Source organism: Neophocaena asiaeorientalis, unplaced genomic scaffold, assembly GCF_003031525.2.
Source record: "Neophocaena asiaeorientalis asiaeorientalis breed wild unplaced genomic scaffold, Neophocaena_asiaeorientalis_V1.1 scaffold19, whole genome shotgun sequence".
In the NCBI taxonomy this organism is placed as follows: Eukaryota; Metazoa; Chordata; class Mammalia; order Artiodactyla; family Phocoenidae; genus Neophocaena; species Neophocaena asiaeorientalis.
In genome coordinates, this window is record NW_020173388.1 from 8,155,755 (window position 1) to 8,180,618 (window position 24,864).

General features: G+C 39.6%; 1 protein-coding gene and 1 pseudogene across 4 annotated transcripts in view; both read left to right on the forward strand.

The window, feature by feature from the left end:
* TEC (tec protein tyrosine kinase) overlaps window positions 1-24,864 on the forward strand; it is a 136,724-nt gene that overhangs the window by 14,882 nt on the left and 96,978 nt on the right. The window lies entirely within an intron of this gene.
* On the forward strand, window positions 5,963-6,542 carry LOC112400770 (60S ribosomal protein L9 pseudogene; annotated as a pseudogene).

Here is a 24,864-nt window from a genome sequence, read left to right on the forward strand (position 1 = left end):
CATGCAGGCTTCAGTAGTCGTGGCTCACAGGCTCTAGAGCGCAGGCTCAGTAGTTGTAGCACACAGGCTTAGTTGCTCCGCGACATGTGGGATCTTCCCGGACCAGGGCTCAAACCTGTGTCCCCTGCATTGGCAGACGGATTCTTAACCACCACGCCACCAGGGAGGTCCCCACCAGCCTTTATTATTATTACTTATTTACTTATTTATTTACTTATTTACTTATTTATTTATTTATTTTTGCGGTACGCGGGCCTCTCACTGTTGTGGCCTCTCCCGTTGCGGAGCACAGGCTCCGGACGCGCAGGCTCAGCAGCCGTGGCTCACGGGCCCAGCCGCTCCGCGGCATGTGGGATCTTCCCGGACGGGGGTACGAACCCGTGTCCCCTGCATTGGCAGGCAGACTCTCAACCACTGCGCCACCAGGGAAGCCCCAGCCTTTATTATTAAAGGGAGGAGTACTTTGAAGTTTTCAGACATGGGATGATATTGTAAGTTACAAGACTGAAGCTCTGTCGGGTTGATTATAAAAAGAAGAGGAGTAATTAAAGCAGTTGAAGGAAGACCATAATAAGACTGAGGATGAAAAGAGAAGGGATAGTGGAAGAAAAGGTGGGAGGATTTGCAGAGCAGACTGGTTATGAGGGTTCAGGGAGCAGGGCAGAGAAACGAGGCAGAACGTCTGCTGCTTAGGAGATGGGAGACATTGAGGCCGTGCCTGGTGACAGGTGATTTGAAAGTGTAGGATGCTGGGGGAAAACAGCTGCATACTAGATGTGAATCAAAGTAGTTGGCCTTTCAATTACCTTATGTATAAAGAGTAAGATGTTTATTTCATGATGGTAAAAATGACTTAAATTATGTAAGCTTGGGAATTCCCTGGTGGTCCAGTGGTTAGGATTCTGCACTTTCACTGCCAAGGGCCCAGGTTCAGTCCCTGGTTGGGGAACTAAGGTCCTGCAAGCCATGGCTAAAAAAAACATAAATAAATAAGCTAAAGATGTTTCTCAAACTGTTCTATAGAACACTACAACTCTTGGAGATGTTAATCAGGTTAATCAGATTCAAGGGAAGTAGAATGAGTTCTATGATCAAATAAGGGTGGGAAATACTGCATTCTGTATGATTCACAGAGCCTATTCACGTATTGAAGGTTTTGAGAAATGCGCACAAGGAACCAGTTTGACATTGTTTAACCCAGATTTTCCCAAATATATTTGTTTATTCAGCAAGCATGAAGTAAACACAGACTATGATAGTATAATTGGGCCACTGGTCCTGCAGTAGAGAATAAAATCAGCCCATGTCCCTGCCCTTGTGAGATTACGGTCTGGTGTAATCTAACAGGTTTCGAGGGTTCTGGAACAGCTTGGGAAGCTTTGAGGTAAGGCGTTTAGATATTCTTGTTTGTGGTCTGCAGTGGAGCAGAGCAGATTATCTGCCAGCCTGTCTCTCTGCATCCTTGTCTCTGCATTAACACCAGTACCTCCACTTCTTCTCAGAATGTTTCCTGCAGCACCTTCTGCTTTGGGGATGGACAGAGCTGATGACAAGATAACTTTCAGGTCTGGGATGTTGGTGACTTGCCCAAGGTCACCCAGCTAGTTAGTGGCAGAACCAGAGCCAGAACCCAGCTCTTCGGATTCTGGGTCCTGCGCTCATTCCATTCTTGGTGAGAAGGGACAATTTGGAATGCCTGAAAACTGAAGAAAAATTAGGTAGACTAACAGGTTGAGTGAGATACTATGGATTATGCTAATTTCATCAATAATAGCAGGGCTGATTTAGATATCACCACCACCACCACCATCATTGCCATCACTAATGTTGAGTAATTACTGTGATTCATGTACTGTGCTAAGCACTTTATATATATTTAATTTCTACAGTAACTCTGTGAAGTAGTAATTATTACCCCATTTTATAGATGAGGAGACAAGCTCAGAGAGGTGAGTGGTGTATCCATGTTTACACAGCTAGGAAGGAACAGAGCCAGGCTTCCATTCTGGGCTGTTTTTAGAGTCCACACGCTTAACTTCATTTTATATTAGGTGAGTTTATTTTTTTTCTTTGCTTCTAAAATTTCCTCTCAGAATCAGTCTGTCTTTTTTCTCTTGCCATTTCAGCTTGCCTGGCTCTTTCTCTTTGTAAAAAGCTGATCTCAGGGACTTCCCTGGTGGCGCAGTGGTTAAGACTCCACGCTCCCAATGCAGGGGGCCCGGATTTGACCCCTGGTCAGGGAACTAGATCCCACGTGCATGCCGCAACTAAGAGTTCCCATGCCACAACTAAGGAGCCTGCAGGCTGCAACTAAGGAGCCCACCGGCCACAACTAAGGAGCACACATGCCGCAACCAAGACCCGGCGCAACAAAATAAATAAAACAAATATGAAAAAAATACCCCTCTGATCTCAGAAAGGATCGGATCTTTTATTTATTCCATGTCAGGTAGCATTCTTCAAGTATTTAGTGAGTACTTACTATGTGAAGGAACTATTATAGGAGCTGAGGATCCAGTGGTGAATACACAGACTAGGTTCCTGCTTGTGTGGAACTCACAATCAGTGGGGAGATCACACAATTAAAAACAATAGAAGTGTCATATAGTGATAAATATCATGCAGAAAATTAAAATCCCTGTTTTAATTTAATCAGAGTGACTGGTTATCTATTTTAGATTGTGTGGTCAAGGGAAGACCTTTTTGCGAAAGTGACATTTAGGCTGAAATATGAGTTTTAAGAAGTTATTGGTTAGAGAGTGAGCAAGAGGGAACAGGTGGAGTGATTTTCTAGGTAGAGGGAACATGATTCGCAAAGGCCTCCCCATGCTGTGAGTTTGCTGTGTGTGAAGGACAGGAAGAAGGCTGGTGTGGATGCATAGTGGGTCAGGGAGGGAGTGGTACTAGATGAGGTTGGACAAGTAGGTGATGTGCTAAGTTAAGAGATGTTTAGTCTGAGTGCAGGGAGCCCATTAGGGGGTTCAAGTAGGACTGAGGACATAAGCTGATTTATGTTTTTAAAAGTTTGTGTTGACTGATGAATGGAGTATGGATTATAAGAAGATAAGGAAGGAAATAGTGAGACCTAGTAGGAGGATGCTACAGTAGTCCTGACAAGGGATGATGGTGGCTGTATCAGTTATTGCCACAGTAATGCCATGCAACAAACATCCCCATAAACTTAGTGGCATAGAGGAATAAGGATTTATTTTTGCTTGAGTCAGTGGTATGGTTGGGTAGTTCTGCCGTTCTGGGCCAGGCTCAGCTGATCTTGACTGAGCCTCCCCCTGTCTATGATCAGCTGTCGGTCAGGTAGGTAGCTCTGCCATATTGCCTGGTTTTCCTGATGTGTTTGGCAGGGCCAGCTGGCTGTCAGCCATCTAGGATGGCCTCGGCTGAGACAACTGGGACAACTTTGCTCTCCTCTGTGTGTTTATGTTACATCCCTCTAGTAGGCTAGCCTGGGCTTATTCTCAGGCTGGCCCAGTCATAGTCTCATGGTGACCACAAAGAAGCAAAAAGGAAGTAGAAATGAGTAATCAGCTTTTTAATCCTTAGCTTGTGTCAAATTTGCTACTGTCCCATTGGTCAAGGCAAGTTGCAAGAGTACATCCACAGTTAGTATAGGAGGGCATTGTCAAAGAGCAAGGATACAGAGAGGTGTGAAAAAATGCAGAGAGGCATGAAAAATCAGGGCCATTAGTGCAATCAATCTACTGCATTAATGGGAGAAAAGCGAAGTAGAGACTTGAATATTCAAGTTTAGAATATTTTGGAGGTACAGTCTGAAGACCATGCTGATAGATTAGAATTGAGGTATGAGAGAGAGGAATGAATCAAAGATAACTCTTAGATTTTTGGCTGGGCAGCTGGGCAGCTGGTGAGGCCATTTACTCAGATAGTAAAGACTAGGTAAAGAACAAATTTTAGAGGACTATCTAGCACTCTGTTTTAGCCATGTTATGTTTGAGATACTTGTTAGATAGTCAAAGATGTCAGGTTTGCAGTTGAATATATAAATCTGAGGTTCTTGGGGACAGGGCTAAAGATGTAGCTTTCAGGGTTATCAACCTATAGATGGTATTTCAAGCCATCCAGCTGGATGAGGCAGCCCCTGAGGAGGAGGTATAGATGAAGAAGCAAAGCAAGCCCAGGATAGAGCCCTGGTGTGCACCGGTGTTTAGAAGTAAAGCAGGAAAATAGAAGCCAGCAAAGGAGACCGAGAAGGTGCAGACTCTAAGATTGGAGAAGAATCCGGGAAACTCTGGTGTCCCAGAGAACCAAGAGAATCTAAGCATTTCAAGGAGAGAATGGTCAGCTGTGTTTAACACTGTTGAGAGAGACAAGAACTGGGAAGTGACCATTGGGTCTGGCAACAAGGCTGTTCTTGGTGACTTTGACAAATGCAGTCTTAGTAGAATGATGGAGACAGAAGCCCAACTGGAGCAGTTTGAGGAAAGCACATGAATTGAGAAGCAGGGACAGCAACCCTAATCCTGTCTTTCAAGAGCTTTTGCTGTAAAGGGACTCAGAAGTGATATGGCAGCTGGAGGTGAACGTGGGTCATGGCAAAGATTTATGTTTGGGAACGTAAGTGATGCTGCTGTACCAAAGGGGATGATCTAGTAGAGAAGGAACAGGTGCACCGAAGAGGGGGAAACTGTAGGCCAGAAATGTTTGAAATGGCAAGAGAGGATGGGATTGAGAATTTAGAATAAACTTAGTCAGTGTGTACTTGGGTGCTGTGTTTTATTTCTCATTTTGGAATGAAGACGTATATTTACCACTGGAACAGTTTCAGCCATCTCCAGGGTAGGGAAGAATATGAGTTCTGTTGTGACACTGGGCAGACTGAATGCCTCTGTATTGGGCTCATTCAACTTCTGTTGTAGAGGAGAGACCTCTTTGGAACTACTCTGTCTCTGTTGGTGGTGTTCAGTTTTTCTTAAAATGGTAGAAAAGCTGATAAATTCAGTTTCTTAGATTTTGACATGGGTAGCAAGTTTGGCAGGTCCTGGGCAGAGCTAAGAAGGGAATGTGAATGAACGTGCCACTTCCTCATCCAGGTTCCTATACCAGTATGACTTGATGTTTTGATCAATTCAGTAGATCCTAGATCAGGCACGTGTTCTGGAATTCCAGCTGAGAGGTAGAAGTTTTGCCCTTTATGCTTTTTAAGCCACTGTTACTTCAATTGGAAAGTATAATGTAAAGCAACTAGATTTAATAAATGGTAATTTTAAATGTATTTTGTTTAAGTTTAAGTGTACATTTGGTGGTATTGAAGCAACTGTTTTCATCAGCCTTCCTGGGGTCTGTGCTTTGTGTGTGGTGGGTGAGGATGGCGGTGTGAAGAAACGCAGTACCCTGTCTTAGAGTGTCTTTACAGCCTTGGAAGATTTTTTGTCCACTTGCTTTGAATCTGCTTTGCTATTTCACTCGTTTAAATTATTGGTGTCTACTCATCCAATTCATATTGTGAATTGAGAGCCACATCTGTCGCCACTCTGCCTTTTACAGCTTTCTGATTTGGTGGAAATAATACTGAAAAGGACATCTGCTAGGGTCTTAGTAATTCTTATATATAGCAGTCTGAGGACTGTTAATTCAAAGTTAGCAGAACTATCATGAAGTCAAGAAGCAAGACGTAAATCAGATGAAGTCAGAATCTCAAAATTTAAATGTTTCTAATGTGAAGCTGTAGATCTTTGGAACTGTTGCTGTTTTTTGTTACATTAGGTCTTGCAGGAGGGTATATCTGAAAATACTTGGCCTGTCAGAAAGGTGGTACCTATTAGCCTTCAAACACTTTTACAACAAATATATTGATTATTTTATCATTAATGTAATATTTACATTTCTGTCACATGTTGGAGAGTAAGTCTTAAACTGAATTTCATTCAACTTTTGTTGAAAATGAACTTAAGATCGTGTTTAACACTCTGCCGCATCTACTGTGAGAATGAAGACCATTCTCAGCCATCAGACTTGACATTCCATGAAATGTCATTACTTTGAAGGGATGCACAGTTATTGTGAAGGGCCCTAGAGGCACCCTGTGGAGGGACTTCAATCACATTAGTGTAGAACTCAGTCTCCTTGGAAAGAAAAAGAAGAGGCTCCAGGTTGACAAATGGTGGGGAAATAGAATGGAACTGGCGACTGTTCGCACGATGTGTAATCACGTACAGAACATGATCAACGGTGTTATCCTGGGCTTCTGTTACTGGATGAGGTCTGTGCTTCCTCACTTCCCCATCAATGCTGTTATTCAGGAGAATGTTTCTCTTGTTGAAATCCAAAATTTTTTGGGTGAAAAATACATCTGCGGGGTTTGGATGAGGCCCGGCATTGCTTACTCAGTATCTCAAGCCCAGAAAGATGAGTTGGTTATTGAAGGAAACGACATTGAACTTGTGTCAAATTCAGCTGCTTTGATTCAGCAAGCCACAACAGTTAAAAACAAGAATATCAGAAAAAATTTGGATGGTATCTATGTTTCTGAAAAAGGAACAGTTCAGCAATCTTTTTTTAATGGCTGAGTATTATTCCAATGTATATATATACTACGTCTTCTGTTTTTTTAAATAGATTTATTCATTTAATTAATTTATTTTTGGCTGCATTGGGTCTTTGTTGCTGCGTGCGGGCTTTCTCTAGTTGTGGCGAGCGGGGGCTACTCTTCTTTGCGGTGCGTGGTCTTATTGCGGTGGCATCTCTTGTTGTGGAGCACGGGCCCTAGGCGCGTGGGCTTCAGTAGTTGTGACACGTGGGCTCAGAAGTTGTGGCTCACAGGCTCTAGAGCGCAGGCTCAGTAGTTGCAGTGCACGGGCTCAGTTGCTCTGCGGCATGTGGGATCTTCCCAGACCAGGGCTCAAACCCGTGTCCCCTGAATTGGCACATGGATTCTTAATCACTGCACCCCAGGGAAGCCCCTGTACCACATCTTCTTTATCCAGTCCTCTGTTGATGGACATTTAGGTTGCTTCTGTGTCTTGGCTATTGTAAATAGTGCTGCAGTGAGCATTGGGGTGCATGTGTCTTTTCGAATTACAATTTCTCCACATATATGCCCAGGAATGGAATTGCTGAATCATATGGTAGCTCTGTTTTTAGAGAAACAACAATTTAAAGAGTGTCCATGCTTCTATTTACCATTTTACTCTGGGAGCATATGCCCCAGAGGGTGTGTGCACTGGGAGATGCAGGAACCTCCCTCTCCCTTGTCTTAGTCTGCCAAGGTTTTTCCATGAGCATCTCATAGTGCCAAGTGTGATTTTAGTGGTTAAAGATAAGTTTTTCACACAAACTGTCCCTTGAGTCCAAACCAACTATTGATACTTTATTTGATACTAAATCAAATAACCAAAAATCTGTTTTTCTCTCTGCTAGATTGTTAGATTGTTTGCAAAAAGTCCTCCATAACTCCTTTCCCCGTACGTACTCCACCTTGAAGAATCACCTCCAATTCTGAATCTGGGCTTGGCCATGTGACTTGCTTTGGCCATTGAGATAATAGCAAAGGTAAATCATTCAGAGACGTGAAATGTGTTGTGTATTGGGGCTTGGTCTCTCTTACTGCTCTTGGAACCTTGAGAACTACATGTATAAATCCAGGTTGTCCTGTTGAAGAGACCACATGGAAGGGAAGTGAGGTGTCCTGGCTGATAGCCTGCAAGTGCTTGAAATGTGAGTGAGGCCGTCCTAGACATGCAGGCCCGAATTGCCCACACAACAGAATCAGGAGCAATAATACATTTTTATTGTTTTTATGCTAGTAGTTATGGAGTGGGGTTTTTTGGTGATGGTCATTCTCATCAAAAGCTAACTAATATAACTTCCAGTGCTAGTGGACATTTTTGCTGATACTGTGTTGGACTTATCCAGAGATAGTATGGCCATGTCTTCTGTGGAATGTTCAAGGCTAATTTTGATTATATTCAGTTTCTGCTGTACATGCTGATGTGAGAACCAACCTCCACATAAGCTTTGGTTCCACTCTGTTTTATTCCTTCCTTTTGGTTTCTAATTTCTCCTTTTACCTTTAATTCTCATCTGTATATTGTTTACATGTTGTGCCTGTGTTTTCTCTTAAATTTCTTTTATTAAGAATAAATTCAGGTCACATAAAAACCACCATTTGAACCATTTTAAAGAGCACAATACTGTGGGTTTTAGTATCAGTATATTTACAATGTTGTATAACCACCACCACTATCTAATTCCAGAAGATTTATATCACTCAAAAAAGAACCCTAGGGCTTCTCTGGTGGTGCAGTGGTTGAGAGTCTGCCTGCCGAGGCAGGGGACACGGGTTCGTGCCCCAGTCCAGGAGGATCCCACATGCCGCGGAGCGGCTGGGCCCGTGAGCCATGGCCGTTGAGCCTGCGCGTCCGGAGCCTGTGCTCCGCAACGGGAGAGGCCACAACAGTGAGAGGCCCACATACCGCAAAAAATAAATTAAAAAAATAATTAAAAAAAAAAGAACCCTATACTCTCTCCCCTGCCCCCCACATTCTTCCTTCATCCCATCCAAACAGTAATCTCCTTTTTTTCCTCTATTGATTTGCCTATTCTGGACTTTTCATATACATGGAATCAATGCAACCTGTGGCCTTTTGTGCCTGGCTTCTTTTCCTTAGTATAATGTTTTCAAAGTTCAGTCATGTTGTACTGTGTATCAGTAGTTCATTCTTTTTTATGGTGGAATAACATTGCATTGTATGGATATATATATATATATATATATAAAGAGAGAGAGAATAAATAAATAAATATATCTATATATATCTATCACCATTCATCAGTGTATGAGCATTTGGATCATTTCCACTTTTTGGCTCTTATGACTAATACCACCATGAGCATTAGTATACAAGCTTTTGTGTGAATATATGTTTTCAGTTCTCTTGGGTATATACTTAAGAGTGGAAATGCTGGGTCATAGCTTAACTCTGTGTTTAACTTTTGAGGAACTGCTGAAATGTTTTTCACAGTGGCTGCACCACTTTACACTAGTAGTATTTGAGGGTTCCCGTCTTTCCATATTCTTGTCAATCCTTATTTTCCTTTTTTTGATTATAGCCTAGTGTGTGTGTAGCAGGATCTCATTGTGCTTTTTTTTTTTTTTTTCCCGTACGTGGGCCTCTCACCGTTGTGGCCTCTCCCACTGTGGAGCACAGGCTCCGGACACACAAGCCCAGCAGCCATGGCCAACGGGCCCAGCCGCTCCGCGGCACGCGGGATCCTCCCGGACCAGGGCACAAACCCGTGTCCCCTGCATCGGCAGGTGGACTCCCAACCACTGCACCACCAGGAAAGCCCCCTCATTGTGCTTTTGATTTATATTTTTCTAATAACTAGTGATGCTGAGCATCTTTTCATATGTTTATTAGCTTTTTGTACATCTTTGGAGAAATGCCTATTTAAGTCGATTACCTGTTAAAATTTTGTTGTTGTTCAGTTGTAAGTGTTCTTTATATATTCTGGATACTAGACTTTTATTGAGTATATCATTTGCAAATATTTTCTCCCATTCTGTGGGCTGTCTTTTCACTTCCTTGGTAGTGTCCTTAGACATACAGAAGTTTTTAAGTTGAAGTCCAATTTATCTATTTTTCTTTTGTTGCTTGTGCTCTTGGTGTCATGTTTAAGAAACGATTATCTAATCTAAAATTATGAAAATTTACAGCTACGTTTCCTTCTGAGAGTTTTTTGATTTGAGTTCTTACATTAAGTCTTTGATCCATTTAGAAATCATTTTTGTTTGTGGTGTGAAGTAGGCGTCTAAATTCATTCATATTCAGTTGTCCCAGCACCATTTATCGAAAAGACTACTCTTTCCTCATGGAATGGTCTTGGCATGCTCATCAAAAATCAGTTGACCATAGATATATGAGCTTCCTTCTGGACTCCCAATTCTATGTCGTTGATCTGTGTATCTATCTTTATGTAATACCACACTGTTTGGATTACTGTAATATTGTAGTAAGTTTTGAAATTGGGAATGTGAGTCCTCCAACTTTTTTTTTTTTCCCCAAGATTAACTTGGCTATTCAGCATTATTGTATGAGTTTTAGGATCAGCTTGTCCATTTGTACAAAAAAAGAAAAAAAAATGGCAGTTGGAATTTTGATAGAGTTGCATTGAATCTATAGAGCCATTTGGAAAGTTTTTCATTTTAGCAATATTAGGAATTTCAATCCATGAACATGGATGACTTTCCCTTTATTTAGGTCTTCTTTAATTTCTTTCAACATTTTTTGGTTTTCAGTGCATAAGCCTCACACATCCTTGGTTAAATTTTGTTCATGTATTTTTAAAAAATTTATTGAAGTGTAGTTGATTTACAATGTTGTGTTAATTTCTGCTGTACGGCAGAGTGATTCAGTTATATATATATATTCTTTTTCATATTCTTTTCCATTACGTTTTATTATAGGATATTGGATATAGTTCCCTGTGCTGTACAGTAGAACTTTGTTGTTTATCCATTCTATATGAAATAGTTTGCATCTCCTAATCCCAAACTCCCAATCCATCTCCCCCACTCCCCTCTGCCTTGACAACCACAAGTCTGTTCTCTATGTCTGTGAGTCTGTTTCTGTTTCATGGATAAGTTCATTTGTGTCATATTTTAGATTCCACATATAAGTGATCTCATATGGTATTTGTCTTTCTTTTTCTGACTTACTTCACTTAGTATGATAATCTCTAGGTCCATACATGTTGCCGCAAATGGCATTATTTCATTCTTTTTCTAATGGCTGAGTACTGTTCCATTGTATATATGTACCACATCTTCTTCATCCATTCATCTGTTGATGGACATTTAGGTTGTTTCCGTGTCTTAGCTATGATAAATAGTGCTGCTATTGTTCATGTATTTTTATTGTAACGTGTCTCAGTTTCTCACTGGATGTACACAAGGTATAAATTATAAATCAATAAAAATAAAAATTTTAATGTAGCTTGTCAGCTATCTAATGTAGCCAGACTTTTACTATAGAAGTCTGGGAGTAAGGACACTAGATTTCTAGTCTCAAAGGTATTATTATTGTTGCTGTTGTTATATTGGTGACATTCTCTCTGCTTTTATTTATTTATTCATAAAGTGGTACTTGCTGCGAGACTCTTGCACATTTTAATTTCATAGTGATTAGTAGTAACACTACAAAAAATAAGTTAAAATGATAACACTAGGAGGAAACACATGACTCTTAAGTGCCACGTACTCTTCTGAGTGCTTTATGTGTACGAACTCATTTAATGAAATGAAATACTGAGTGGGGGTGCAGGTTTTTTTTTTTTTTTAAATAAATTTATTTACTTATTTTTGGCTACGTTGGGTCTTCATTGCTGTGTGCGGGCTTTCTCTAGTTGCAGCCAGCAGGGGCTACTCTTCGTTGCGGTGTGCGGGCTTCTCATTGCGGTGGCTTCTCTTGTTGCGGAGCATGGGCTCTAGGCACACAGGCTCAGTAGTTGTGACTTGCAGGCTCAGTAGTTGTGGTGCACGGGCTTAGTTGCTCCGCAGCATGTGGGATCTTCCTGGGCCAGGGCTCGAACCCATATCCGCTGTGTTAGCAGGCGAATTCTTCTCAACTGCTGCGCCACCAGGGAAGCCTGGGGGTGCAGTTTTAAAAGTTAAAGGACTGTGTGATTGTGTGTTTGTGTGTGTGAAACCTTACCTTCTGAATGACATTGAGAAAAAAAACAAACCATAATTTTAGCCTAGAGTTCTTAAAAAATTGCTATGGTGAGTAGTTTTTAAAAATTAAGATACTGATAACAGTATTAATGAACAAAGAGAGAGAGGTAGTATTTGTCAACTCAGCTTTTTTGGACTCTGATATTTATATTATCAGTAGAGAGGTTTGGACCTAGTGATTTCTAATTATTGGAGTGCCCAGCTCTCATTTTCTGTAATCAAATAACCTGAATATGAATAACCTGGGTACACCCCTGTCCTCTGTGTGGCATTTGAGAAGGATGTTTCAGGGGAGGGCTCTTTAAGGCATTAGAGAGAAAGCCCACTGGAGTGTAAGCTCCAAAAAGGCAGGGCCTGTGTTTTCCCTTGCACTGTTGTATCTCTGTCACAGCGCTTGGTATACAGTAGATTTTAAACAAACCTTATTTGGTTGAAAAATGAATGAACAAACAAACACAAGGCTGGAAAGGAATCATTTTGGATTTCGATTTCTTTTTGATAGTGGAAATAGCATTCTCTCCTTTGAGAGTATGTGTGCGTATTTGGATGGGAATGGGGGAGAGGAAGGATTACTGAAATAGAATATATTTAAATGAATAGAAGCTGTTTTTACTGTTTGTTTTTCTTCAGACTCACCTTGCATTTCATGAGGCTGAGCCCCTGCTCCACTATCTTCCTTGGGTGACAACTAACTCAGCCTTTACCCCGCTCAGACATCATCTTATCTGATTATCTTTCCACCTCCTACCTCTGGGCAGAGCCGAAGCTTGTATCCATCTGTGGTGTAGCACTTATCACGTGATTAATGACATCATTGGCTTCTGTCATATATGTCCTTTCTCCTAGGCTGTGGACACCTTACTGGATGTGTCTTATGCTTTATTTTGTGTCCCAGAACCTGATAACATATCTGGCATTTAGCAGATGCTCAGTTAACAGTTGAATGTGTAGATGTGTATCAGTTCAGAACAAAGGTATGGCAAAACCAACTGACTGTGCTTTCCTGTTTGCTGTTTTTAAGAAACTTTACATGCATTTTTCTGATTTACACCTCATGATACTCCTTTAAGGTTGGTATCATTATCCTCATTTTATAGGTAAGGAAATAGTCTCAGAGGAGTTAAGTAACTTGCATGAAGTTATACAGCTAATAAATGGCAGAGTTAAGATTTAGAGCCAGGTCGGTCAGACTCAAAAGTTCAGGTTCCTGTAGGCAAAACATTCTCTGACATAAATCGTAGAAATGTTTTCTTAGGTTATTCTCCCAAGGCAATAGAAATAAAAGCAAAAATAAACAAATGGGACCTAATCAAACTTATAAGCTTTTGCACAGCAAAAGAAACTAAACAAAATGAAAAGACAGCCTATGGACTGGGAGAAAATATTTGGAAACAATGTGACCAACAAGGGTTTAATTTCCAAAATATACAAACAGCTTATACAATTCAGTAACAAAAACCAAACAACCCAATCAAAATATGGGCAGAAGACCTAGACATTTCTCCAGAGAAGACATTCAGATGGCGCATAGGCACATGAAAAGATGCTCAATATCACTAATTATCAGGGAAATGCAGATCAAAACTACAATGAGATATTACCTCACACTGTTCATAATGGCCATCATTAAAAAGTCCACAAACGATAAGTGCTGGAGAGGGTGTGGAGAAAAGGGAACCCTCCTACACTATTGGTGGGAATGTAAATTGGTGAAGCCACTATGGAAAACGGCATGGAGGTTTCTTGAAAAACTAAAAATAGAGTTACCATATGATGCAGCAATCCCACTCCTGGGCATGTATCCGGAGAAAACCGTAATTTGAAAAGATACATGCACCCCAATGTTCATAGCAGCACTATTCACAATAGCCAAGACATGGAAGCACCCTAAATGTCCATGGACAGATGAATGGATAAAGAAGATGTGGTACATATATACAATGGAATATTACTCAGCTATAAAAAAGAATGAAATAATGTTATTTGAAGCAACATGATGGACCTAGAGATTATCATACTAAGTGAAATAAATCAGACAGAGAAAGACAAATATCATATGATATGACTTATATGTGGAATCTAAAATATGATACAAGTGATCTTATTTATAAAACAAAAAGAGACTCACAGACATAGAAGACAAGCTTATGGTTACCAAAGGGGAAAGTGGGTGGGGGAGGGATAAATTAGGAGTTTGGGATTAGCAGATACAAACTACTATGTATAAAATAGATAAGCAACAAGATCCTACTGTATAGTACAGGGAACTATATTCAATATCTTGTAATAACCTATAATGGAAAAGAATCTGTATATGTATAACTGAATCACTTTCTTCTACACATGAAACTAACACAACATTGTAAATCAACTATACTTCAATTAAAAAGAAAAAAGTTCAGGTTCCTTCTACTAAATCATGCTGCTTAGCCAGAAGTTCTAACGTAAGCAGTCGGTGAAATAAGGTAACGGAGGGTGACATAGGGAAAGGAATCTTTAGTATAATGTTTAAAGAACCATTGTTTATGTCATTTGCAGCTCTGTCAGGGAACATATTAAAATTTTGAGAGTTAACATGTCAAAGGTATAGGCCTGCCTTCTAGATGGTTGAATTTTCTGTGTTTAATACTATAGTAATATAGGGAACAGGTGGGTTTCTAAAATGTTGAGCTACATAGAATTTTAGGGCTAAAGACTATGTTAGAGCTCATCAGCTTCAGTGCATTAATCTTAGAGATGACATCATAGGGTCTCAGAGTTTGTGAGTTTTGCTTTCCGTTGCATTGTCAGTTAAGGGCAGAGAAGGTTCTTCTATACCATGAGGCTCACTTTTACATGTTAACAAGAGATTCGGAATAGTGGCGGACAAAGACCTGTCACATTGAAGAGATAGCACAAGAGAGCTTGGAGGAAACACCGTCAGTTCTCAACATCAGAGATGTGTGGGACTCTGGGTTGAGTAAACTCTGAGCTGCCAGCCCCGTCAGAAAAAAGAACCTCGTGCATAGGGCAGAATTAACCCTCAGGAACATTTCAGAGGAGAAAAAGATCCTGTTAGTTTTTTGTTGATTTATGGTTCAAAGACAAAGACCATGCTGATTTGAAATGCAGATGGATGTACTTTTGAAAAAGAATTTTCCTGCAAGTCTGTCCAGTGACAATAAGAGAAACTAAATATGGTGAGAGGGCTGAAGTAGATGCTTCCGTTACCTTTGAGGTTTGGTTGCTGAAGTAAATACCATTGAGGCTTAAATAAACGGAAATCATTAAGCCATCTAATACTTGTTGCATACGTATTGTGTTTCAGGCAGTGTACCAGTTGCTAGATCATGCCAAATATTATACTTTCTTTTGCTTGGTTTGTGTTAAGACAGTGTATTCAGAGGGGGAAAAATACTTGGAAATATGCTTTTGAGAAATTGCTGTGGAACAGAATGGATATTTATATATCTGTATAACATGTATACACACACATAGATATTAACTAATTTATTCTGTGTGGCTATCCAAATATCAGTATTCTTATTTACGTAAAGTTGATTTTTTACAATTTCACACAGCACTGGAAAAAATTGGACATCTATTTTATAGAATATAATTTTTCAAATGGAATTTTCAGACACACTGAAATATGCAATCATCTGTTGGCAAAACATGATATTAAGATTTAATGCTTGGGGGACTTCTCTGGTGGCGCAGTGGTTAAGAATCTGCCTGCCAATGCAGGGGACACGGGTTCGAGCCCTGGTCTGGGAAGATCCCACGTGCCGCGGGGCAACTAAGCCCGTGCGCCACAACTACTGAGCCTGCGCTCTAGAGCCTGCGAGCCACAACTATTGAGTCTGCGTGCCAAAACTACTGAAGCCCGCGCGCCTAGAGCCTGTGTTCTGCAACAAGATAAGCCACTGCAATGAGAAGCCTGCGGACCGCAGCAAAGAGTAGCCCCCGCTCTCTGCGACTAGAGAAAGCTCGTGCACAGCAACAAAGACCCAACGCAGCCAAAAAAGAATAAATAAATTAAAAAAAAGATTTTATGCTTGGATATCACCCCCAAAGGAGAACTGTCTAGAGTCAAAATCTTTGTATGGTTAGGGAATGCTTATGTGTGGGAAACATTTGTTTTGGAGAAGGTAGTTGAAAGTAATAGGATGATGGTGAAATGAAAGTTCACTACCAAATGTAAGGTAGATAGCTAGTGGGAAGCAGCCGCATAGCACAGGGATATCAGCTCCGTGCTTTGTGACCACCTGGAGGGGTGGGATAGGGAGGGTGGGAGGGAGGAAGATGCATGAGGGAAGAGATATGGGAACATATGTATACGTATAACTGATTCACTTTGTTATAAAGCAGAAACTAACACACCATTGTAAAGCAATTATACCCCAATAAAGATGTTAAAAAAAAAAGAATAAAAAAATACTAGATTTGAATTCAAGCTGTTGACAAATTCTGGAAGTTTCATGAAACCATTTCTCAATTCTTTAACACCTAGAATGGCCTTGTTTCTTTCCAAAGATTTGTACCATGTGTATCGAATAAACGTTTTTCCCCATGCAAATGTATTTTTAATTCTATAATTGAATCCATATTGGCACATTATTCTAGTTAAAATTTATTTTAATTTCAGCCATGTACTTGGAATGCATTTCGTATGTAAAGTGAAGAATATATATAGTTAAAAGAGTCATTCTTCTGTAACTAAGGCTACTGCTTTTCTGTTTAGCTTCTTTTCTACACTAACAAAATATGCAAAATTAAAACTCATAGTGGAGAGCCAGTATAAAACTTCTGAACATACAGATGGCCAACAAACACATTTGTCAACAGCTTGAATTGCAAAGATGCTCAACATCACTAATTATTAGAGAAGTGCAAATCAAAACTACAATGAGGTATCACCTCACACCGGTCAGAATGGCCATCATGAAAAAATCTACAAACAGTAAATACTGGAGAGGGTGTGGAGAAAAGGGAACCCTCATGCATTGTTGGTGGGAATGTAAATTGATGCAGCCACTGAAGAGAACAGTATGGAGAGCCCTTAAAAAACTAAAAACAGAAATACCGTATGACCCAGCAATCCCACCACTGGGCATATACCCTGAGAAAACCATGATTCAAAAAGACACATGCACCCCAATGTTCATGCAGCACTATTTAGAATAGGCAGGACATGGAAGCAACCTAAATGTCCATTAACAGAGGAATAGATACAGATGTGGTACATATATACAATGAAATATTACTCAGCTATTAAAAGGAATGTAATTGGGTCATTTGTAGAGACATGCATGGACCTAGAGACTGCCATACAGAGTGAAGTAAGTCAGAAAGAGAAAAACAAATATCATATATTAACGCATATATGTGGAATCTGAAAGAAATGGTATAGATGATCTTATTTACAAAGCAGAAATAGAGACACGGACGTAGAGAACAAACGTATGGATACCAATGGGGAAAGGGGAGTGGGATGAATTGGGAGATTGGGATTGACATATATACACTATTGATACTATGTATAAAATAGATAACTAATGAGAACCTACTATATAGCACAGGGAACTCTACTCCATGCTCTGTGGTGACCTAAATAAGAAGGAAATCCAAAAAAGAGGGGATATATGTGTATGTATAGCTGATTCACTTTATTATACAGTATAAAGTAACACAATATTGTAAAGCAACTATACTCCAATAAAAAAAATTCTGAGAATGACAGAGTGAACACATGCCATTTAAAAACTTTTATTTCCTTTTTATGATTCAGATTAAAATCAAGCAACTTTTAAGAAAGAAAATTTTCATATATATTATACATGGAAGTGATTATATAGACCAGAATATTAACATCTATTTTTATTTATGTGTTGGTGTATCTCTAGCCATCTGTCAAAATTCTCTTCATATGTCATATCCACATTGAAGTGGTCCACCATACTTCGAAGAGGGGTAATTGTTATCTCTTTAGTGATTACATGTTAGTGATTTTTAGGGGCTATTAGTGTTCCAGAACACTTTGTACATATCACTTTTATAGCCCTCAACAGCTTGTATTGTAGCTCTTTGTTTTTAAGTCACTTTTCCCTATGCCACTCTAGAGTAATAATCATGCCTTTCTCATTTTTGTAACCACCTCAACACCTCATGCGTAGTTCCTCATACATCATGGCTATGCAATAAATGCCAGAATGAATGATTATATATGAATGTCTGAAACTACTCCTGTGAACAGATTGGTTCATGAACTGAACATGGTGAAAAGATGGATGAGTGAAGAAATGAATAAGAAACATTTAAGGGAAGGAAGAGAGTTGACAGGGATTAGAGATGAATGAAATGAGAATGAGGTGGTCAAGAATGGTGTAGTATATTAATTATATGTCCCAGTTATCTACTGTTGTGTGACAAACTACCTTAAACTTACAGGCACACAACAACAACCATTTTATCACACTCGTGGATTCTGTAGGCTAAGAATTGGACAGGGCACAGTGGGAATATCTATTCCACAATATCTGGGCTCTTGGAAAACTTGCTACCTGGGAGCAACTTGGACAATTAAGGGCTGGAATCATCTGAGAGTTTTTCTCAGTCATATATCTGTCTCCTGGGCTGGGATGATTTGAAGGCTGGACTCAGCAGGAATTCTGCACTAGAACACTTATATGTGGCTTCTGCATTTGGCAGGAGCTTCTCTCAGTATGGTGGCTAGGTTCCAAGAAGGAGTGTTCCAAGAATGAGAAGTCCAAAAGAACAAGGGAGGAGGTACTTGGCCTTTTCGGGCTTAGCCTCAGAGATTACATAGTATCCCTTCTGCTGTACTATATTAGTTGAAGGAATCAAAATCCCACTCAGATTCAAGGGGAGGAGTGTCAGTGAATTTGCATCTGTTTTAAAAAAGAGCAGCATTACTTATCATAGATGGTCCAGATAATGATGATGATGGGTAGAGCAAAGAACAGGGAAGTACATTGTCAGTTTACTCCATTAGGGATAGGGTATATGAAAAAGGCCCAGTTCCATTCTTTGGCGTGTAGCTGTCCAGTTTTCCCGACACCATTTATTGAAGAGACTGTCTTTTCCCCCATTGTATATTCTTGCCTCTTTTGTTGTAGCTTAATTGACTGTATGAGCATAGGTTTATCTGGGGACTCTCTATCCTGTTCCACTGATTCCAGTGCCATACAGTTTTGATTACCATAAGTTTGTAGTATAGTTTGAAATCAGAGAGTGTTATGCCTCCAGCTTTGTTATTCTCTCTTAAAATTGTTTTGGCTATTTGGGGTCATTTGTGGTTCCATACAAATTTTAGGATTATTTGTTTTAGTTCTGTGAAAAATGCCATTGGTATTTTGATAGGGATTACATTGAATCTCTAGATTGCTTTGGGTAGTATGGACATCTAAATGGTATTGATTCTTCCAATCCATGAGCATGGTATATCTTTCCATTTATTTGTGTTGTCTTCATTTTCTTTCCTCAATGTCTTATAGTTTTCAGAGTATAGGTCTTTCATCTCATTGGTTAAATTTATTCCAGTTGTAAATGGGATTGTTTGCTTCATTTCTCTTTCTGATGGTTTGTTATTAGTATATAGAAATGCAGCAGATTTATTTAGATTACTTTTCTTATACCATATTCAAAAATAAACTCAAAATGGATTAAAGACTTGAATGTAAAACCTGAAACGGTAAAACTCCTAGAACATATAGGCAGTAATCTCTTTGACATCAGTCTTAGTAATATCTTTTTGGATATGTTGCTAGGGCAACAAAAGCAAAAATAAACAAATGGAACTACATCAAACTAAGCCTTTGCACAGCAAAAGAAACAACCAACAAAACAAAAAGACAACCCACTGAATGGGAGAAGATATTTGCAAATGATATATTTGATAAGGGGTTAATATCCAAAGAACTCCTACAACTCAATATCAAAAAACAAACAGCCTGATTAAAATATGGGCGGAGGATCTGAATAAACATTTTTCCAAAGAAGACATAAAACAGACATAGGAAAAGATGCTTGATACCACTAATCGCCAGGGAAATGCAAATCAAATTGTATACAATGAGGTATCACCTCACACCTGTTAGATTGGCTATTACCAAAAAGACAAGAAACAACAAATGTTGTCAAGGATGTGGAGGAAAGGGAGCCCTTGTGCCCTGTTGGTGGAAATGTAAATTGGTGCAGTATAGAAAACTATATGGAGGTTCCTCAAAAAATTAAAAATAGAACTACCATATGATCCAGCAGTTCCACTTATGGATATTTATCTGAAGAGAATGAAAACACTAACTCGAAAAGATATATACCCCTCAGTGTTCATTGCAGCATTATTTACAATAGCCAAGATATGCAAGCAACTTAAGTGTTCTTTGATAGGTGAGTGGATAAAGAAGGCATGGTATATATGTGCAATGGAATACTACTTGGCCATAAAAAGGAATGAACTCTTGCCATTTGCAGCAACAGGGATGGACCTGGAGGGTACTATGAAGTAAGTCAGACAGAGAAAAATAAGTGAAATGAATCAGACAGGGAAAATCAAATACTGTATGATGTAACTTATGTGTGGAATCTACACAACAAAACAAATAGACAAACAAAAACAAAACAGAAATAGACTCATAGGTACAGAGAACAAACTGGTGGTTGCCAGAGGGGAGGTGGGTAGGAGGATGGATAAAATAGGTGAAGAGGATTAAGAGGTACAGTCTTCTAGCTGTAAAGCAAATAAGACATGGGGAAGTAACATACAGTATAAGGAATATAGTTAGTAATACTGTAATAACTTTGCTGACAGATAGTAACTAGACTTTTATGGTAATCATTTCATAATGTATAAAAATATTGGATCACTGTGTTGTACACCTGAAACTAATATAATATTGTGTGCTAATTATAATCCCATAAAAAAAGGTCACTGGACATCTTCCACAGTAATTAGATCATGGCTTATATTCATACTTGTTAAAAGTAAATTTTTATTTTATTTTATTTATTTTTTGCTATGTTGGGTCCTCGTTGCTGCGTGTGGGCTTTCTCTAGTTGTGGTGAGCAGGGGCTACTCTTTGTTGCGGTGCGCGGGCTTCTCATTGTGGTGTTTTCTCTTGCTGCGGAGCATGGGCTCTAGGCATGCAGGCTTCAGTACTTGTGGTGCACGGGCTCAGTAGCTGTGGCCTGCAGGCTTTAGAGCTCAGGTTCAGTAGTTGTGGTGCACGGGCTTAGCTGCTCCGTGGCATGTGGGATCTTCCTAGACCAGAGCTCAAATCCATGTCCCCTGCATTGGCAGGCGGATTCTTAACCACTGTGCCACCAGGGAAGCCCCCATGATACTTTTTGAACGTAGTTTACAATTTTCATTTGTTACAAGTGATGTATGAGAATGTTTAGTATTTTTATCAGTGTATTTTTATTCTTTTAGAGATCAGGTATGTAACAGCTGGCATTTCAGTTTTGGAAATTTTTCATCAACTGAGCCTCACAAGCCTTAGAAGTAAGGGTAAATAATTCTCTGGTCTAATTTGCCATCTTGTTTTAGTATGCTCTGTAGTTTCAGTTGTGATGCTTACCTTTGGTGAGCTTTCTAATGATTCTTTTATAAAAAGACAGCAATTTGATTATACTCACTTTACCTGACTGCCCACTATTATTTGGTACTTTGTTAGCCTGTACAGAATTTTCTTTTTATTGTGCTTTAGGCTTGAAAAGCTAACTTCTGCTTTCATGAAATTTGAACAGGGGAAAGGAAAGGAAATAGAGGGAAGAAGAGGAGTTATAACAAGGGCAAATGTTGCATAGACTGTGGTTTTATTTTTGGAAAATAAAAATAACCACATAACCATAAAATAACCATAAAAATAACGCAGAAACCACATATTCCTGTCTGTTGGGGAAGAAATGGTATCACATTACCTTGCCATGAAGTTCTGCTGACTCAGGGGATCATTGGGATCATTGGAAGAGCTTCCGTGATGAGCTGGGTAGTGTGGTAATAATATCCTGGAGGAAGGAGAGCCCACCCACCTTTTTCTACTTTTATTTGGCTGCCTTGGTTCTTTTTTTCCCCCTCTCTCCCTTCTCTTCCTCCTTTCATCTTTTTCTGTTCTCTTTCTTACCAGTTCCAAAGGGTTGGATGACAGGGACATAGAAAACCATGCTATTCCCTTAAACATACTTCAAAAGTTTTTATTATGGAAAATTTCGAACACAGACAAAAATAAAGTATAATCAACTCTTCCTGTGTGCCTCACTCAGCTTCAACAGTTATCAACTCATGAATAATTTTGTCTGTGCTCCCATATCCCACTTACCAGGTTATAAAGCAAATCACAGACATTATTTTATCTGTAAGTTTTTCAGTATGTGTCTCTAAAAGATAAGAACTCTTAAAAGTACAACCACAATACCATCGTTGCACCAAAAAACTCCAGAACAACCTAACACTATTTTGTTATCATCAAAATCTTACCACAAACTTAAATATCACCAATATACAGTTAGTATTCCAGTTGCCACAGTTGTCTCACACATTTCAACTGTCTCGCAAGACTTTTTTTTTTTGCGGTACGCGGACCTCTCCCTGCTGTGGTCTCTCCCGTTGCAGAGCACAGGCTCCGGACGCGCAGGCCCAGTGGCCATGGCTCACGGGCCCAGCCGCTCCGCGGCATGTGGGATCCTCCCGGACCGGGGCACGAACCCGTGTCCCCTGCATCGGCAGGCGGACTCTCAACCCCTGCGCCACCAGGGAAGCCCCGTCTCGTAAGACTTTTAAAGTCTATTGGTTCCTCCTCAATCTCACTGTTTTCGTTCTTGAAATTTTTGTTAAAGAAGCTTGCTCATTCTGTAAAAAAAACCGAATGCGATAATGACTTGGGTTCTTTATTCCTATTTTGAAAACAATAGGAAAATAACATGTTGACGTAGATGAATGTTTCATATTAAAAACAATTTAGATTAATATAGTAAAGGAACACATTTTGGTGTTATTTTATATATAATTTCCAAGTTACTTTTATGTTTGTTTCTAGTATAGTTGCTGAAAATCACTTTACCTACTTAAGAAACTTGTTATTCATGTCTTGTTTTCACTGGTTGTTTCCTTCTGAATTAGCAAGAAGCAGAAAGAGAAATATTTGCTGTGTATCAGAAATTCCTTCATGGGAGGAGAATTAACGCCAGAATGTTGTCAAAGTGAATCCACTTATGTTTCATAGTAAGTAGTAAAAAACAAAACAAAACAAAAACCAAAAAAACACAAAAAGCAAAAGAACACAAACCCTTATGATTCAGACTTTATCATGAAAAATAAAGTGAAAATGTTTATTTTATCTCATATATGGCACCATTTAGATTATAATTGTTAACTCTTAGAACAAAGATGCAATCAAATATTAGTTGTTTTCTTGAGATTATTTTTCTGATGAAAATGCATGATAGAAAGTTGTGACAGCCTTTACGTTTAAATTAGCACAGATCTAAAGAGGGCCATTTTTTTCGAAAGCGTTAGAAAGCTTTATCAGTTTTTGCAAGGGTGTATCCATGCGGTAGAATAAAGATTAAGTCACTGTAACAAAGAAACCATCATATGTCATTTCTAAAATAAGATAGAGGTGTGTTAATCTCTCAAAGTAGGGTACCAGGTCTAGGCTGATAGGGCAGCTCTGCTCCATGAAGTCATTCAAGGACTAGGTTCCAAGAGACTGACACACCATGTAAAGCAATTATACTCCAATAAAGATGTTAAAAAAAAAAAAAAGAACTAGGTTCCATCTTGTTCCTCCCTTGCTCTTGTCTACAGTGATATCTTGAATGCATAAAGTTGAGTCTGCCATGTGTACTTTCCGGCTGGTGGGGAGGTGAAAAATGCCCTAAATCCGGGGAGAATAGCTTGTCTTTAAGTTGAAGTTGGCCCACGCATCACTTCTGCACACATCTGCTTGGCTTGACCTTAGATGGCCACGTGTCACTGCCAAGAAGGCTGGGAAGTATCATCTCTAGTCCATACGTCCAGGAAGAAGGGAAGAATGGATGAGGGCAGGGGGCAAAAAGCAGTCTGCTTCAGTGTACTTTAGTAATTTAAGTGTAAGTCATTCTTGACACTTGTTGTGTTATTTTATATTATTTTTACTAGCTAACTAACTGCAAGATCCTCATTTGCCAGTGGCATTGAGTGTGATGGGAGCAATTCTCCAACATTATTCTCATTATTGACTTTTTGAAAACCCTTATCTTTTGAGTATTTGAAGTTGTTGACTGTTGCATTCCCTTATGCAGTGAGAGAAGCAAAACCTAGTAATGTGGAAGGAATATTTGATTGGGACCTATGTGGTTAATTGATCAGTGAGTAATTTTTATGACAACTTTTGCTTCTCTCTAGAATCACTTAACTATGAATCACCTATAGAGTAAATATATTTGTTGATGCTTTGAGGTATTGTAAGCATATAGGGTGGGGGTCCCCAGAGGAAGAGAACCCGGCCCTTTTAGGCCTAAGCCATTTTGTGATCTAAGCCCAGCCACCATGCTTGCCCTTGCAGAAGAATAGGTCTCAGTAGTTAATGATTTTAAGGGAGCAAAAGAAGGTAAAAACAAACAGCTGTTCCCAGGCCAGGGAGATAACTTAACCATAATATATCAGTTTACGATTTCAAAGGTAAGGATTAGCCTGAAGCACATTCTTGAGCTGTTTTGCAGAATGCGCACCCTCTTGAGGGTTCAACCACCAGATCAACTAGAACCTAAGGAATGATGATTTCAACCTTTGCTGACCCTTCTGACTTCAGTCAACTAGTGCCTGGACTCTGTCAACCTTTCCGCAATTCTATGCTGAATTCTCTTTGCTCCAGCCCCAATCTTGCTGTTTGGGGAGACACCACTTTGGGAAATATCCCTGTTGTCCTCTTTACTTGCTGCAAGAAATAAATCCTTCCTTCTGCTCTTTGGTTTGGTTCTGTCTTTTGGCTCAATACCCACCAAGAGGCAAGTCCAGTTTTCGGGTAACAGTATTACACATGGTTTCTTTTCTCCATCCATTGTTCTTTTTCTCTCTCTTTCTTTTCTCTTCCTCTTTATCAGCCAGGAGGCCCTCAACCACAGTCATAGCCAAGGACCACAGTGGGGACCTTCATTGTGAAACCCAAACTTGT